This window comes from Babylonia areolata, chromosome 4, assembly GCF_041734735.1.
Source record: "Babylonia areolata isolate BAREFJ2019XMU chromosome 4, ASM4173473v1, whole genome shotgun sequence".
Taxonomy (NCBI): domain Eukaryota; kingdom Metazoa; phylum Mollusca; class Gastropoda; order Neogastropoda; family Buccinidae; genus Babylonia; species Babylonia areolata.
Window position 1 is genome coordinate 24,455,702 of NC_134879.1, and position 2,500 is coordinate 24,458,201.

The 2,500-nt window shown below is 43.7% G+C and overlaps 1 protein-coding gene across 2 annotated transcripts in view; it reads right to left on the reverse strand.

The window, feature by feature from the left end:
• The window catches only part of LOC143281616 (uncharacterized), a 17,215-nt gene extending 15,390 nt beyond the window's left edge, over positions 1-1,825 (reverse strand). Inside the window, exon 1 of one of the 2 annotated variants that reach the window (XM_076586865.1) lies at positions 1,251-1,825. The gene's annotated coding sequence lies outside the window, so the exon portion shown is untranslated. The remainder of the gene's footprint in view (positions 1-1,250) is intronic. The other variant, XM_076586864.1, reaches the window with a different exon arrangement.
• Positions 1,826-2,500: the final 675 nt, after the last annotated feature.

Genomic DNA, 2,500 nt, shown 5'->3' on the forward strand with positions numbered 1-2,500 from the left:
ATCCATAATGTGTTCGATTAAGTTGTCTTTAAGAAAAAACAACAACCCCCAACCCCCCAAAAAAAACAAGGATGCATAGTACATTTCTGTAAATAGATACCTTACAACACCTGTGTGATATTTTGTATTGTATTTGTATTTCTTTTCTTTTTTTTATCACAACAGATTTCTCTGTGTGAAATTCGGGCTGCTTTCCCCAGGGAGAACGCGTCGCTACACTACAGCGCCACCCATTTTTCTTTTTTGTATTTTTTCCTGCGTGCAGTTTTATTTGTTTTTCTTATCGAAGTGGATTTTTCTTCAGAATTTTGCCAGGAACAACCCTTTTGTTGCCGTGGGTTCTTTTACGTGCGCTAAGTACATGCTGCACACGGGACCTCGGTTTATCGTCTCATCCGTATGACTAGCGTCCAGATCACCACTCAAGGTCTAGTGGAGGGGGAGAAAATATCGGCGGCTGAGCCGTGATTCGAACCAGCGCGCTCAGATTCTCTCGCTTTCTATCCGGACGCGTTACCTCCAGGCCATCACTCCAACATAATGTTCATGTTTTTGACTCACTTGTGTAAACAAAGTGAGTCTATGTTTTAACCCGGTGTTCGGTTGTGTGTGTGTGTGTGTGTGTGTGTGTGTGTGTGTGTGTGTGTGTGTGTGTGTGTGTGTGTGTGTGTGTGTCTGTGTGTCCGTGCCATATAATTTGGCTTCTTTTTAAAAAAAAATTTGTGCCCATCCCAGAGGTGCAATATTGTTTTAAAGAAAATGACCTGAAAGAACTGAATTTTTCCTATTTTTATGCCTAATTTGGTGTCAACTGACAAAGTATTTGCAGAGAAAATGTCAATGTTAAAGTTTACCACACACACACACACACACACACACACACACACACACACAGACAACCGCACACCGGGTTAAAATATAGACTCACTTTGTTAACACAAGTGAATCAAAAACAAACAAAAGCAAAACAGCTGGGCACACAGCTGTAAAAAGAACACACACACATACACACACACACACACACACACCACACACAGACACACACTTCACTCACAATAGTGAAAACACGGCCTTGACCGCGCCACACTGACACTGTTTGTGCCAAACGACAAAGTCTGGGCATGTCTCCACACGCACACAGACACACATACGTGCACACAAACACGCACGCACACACAACACACACACACATCACACACACACACTCATGCACACCACACACACACACACACACACACACACACACTTACCAGTGACCTGCACTCTTTTTTTCAGCGCGCTTCGAATGTGAGTCACAGACTGTTGGTCACAAAGGATAGTTCGAACATTTCTTCAGTCTGTCTTTCTTTCTCCTCCTCCCGCCCCCCTCTCCTCTTCCTTCTTCTTCTGTTTATCTCCAGCTCTCGGTGTCTCTCTCTCTCTCTTTGAATTAAAATCTAGTTCACTCGCTATAATTTTGCAGTCTTAGATAACCGACTGCACACATAATTGGTCGTGCTGGAAATGTGAGTTACAAGATCTACACCGTTCAAAGTCTTTCTTTTCCTACTTCGTACAATGATCTGTATGTGCCGATACATAACACACTGCGACGATACATGTTATCACTGCAAACATTGAGCTTGGAGCTGAAAGGCCGCGCGCAAGGTGAACGTATTGAGCGCAATGTTATGGTGTGATCGACCTGTAGTATTCCTCCGATCCAGAAATAATCCGGTTCGTGGTACTTGAGTTTAGATCTTCCTGGTTTGTAGGAACTTCTGTCAGTGTGCCTGGAGTAATCAGAAATTCTGAGTGACAGTGCTGTTCTGTCCTGTTACGTTCACTGACTGTTCTGTTCATGGTCATTATAGTCTCTTTCTGGTTCAACGTAAAATAAAGGCAACATCCGGTTTTTTTTTGGTTTTTTTTTTTTTACATTTGAACGTCTGTTTTCACCGGGCTCAAAGAAATTAGAATGACTGACTGAGGTGCGCGCAAACGCACACACGTACGCGCACACACACAGAGAGAGAGAGAGAGAGAGAGACAGACAGACAGACAGACAGACAGACAGAGAGACAGAGACAGACAGACAGACAGAGACAGAGACAAAGACAGACAGAAACAAACAGAGACAGAGACAGACAGACAGACACACACACGCACACACACACACACACACACACACACACACACACACACACACACACACACACACACCCTACCCCTCAACAACAACAACATCCCATTAACGTGCCTGTTTAAACGTGCATGTTTACACGCTCAAAGAAATACTGAGGTGCACACACACACTGACGCACACACACTGTCGCTGTTTTTGCTTGTACCCAACAGAGGAAAACCGTGTTAAGCAAAGGAGTGAAATTCCTGGTCATGCATCAGTGGGTTATGTTGACTGACGTCAGTTATTATTTATTCATTCATTCATTCATTCAATTCTTTTGCTATTTGGCCGTTGGACTGCTTGGCTATACACTGAGGTGTTCTCTCTCTCTCT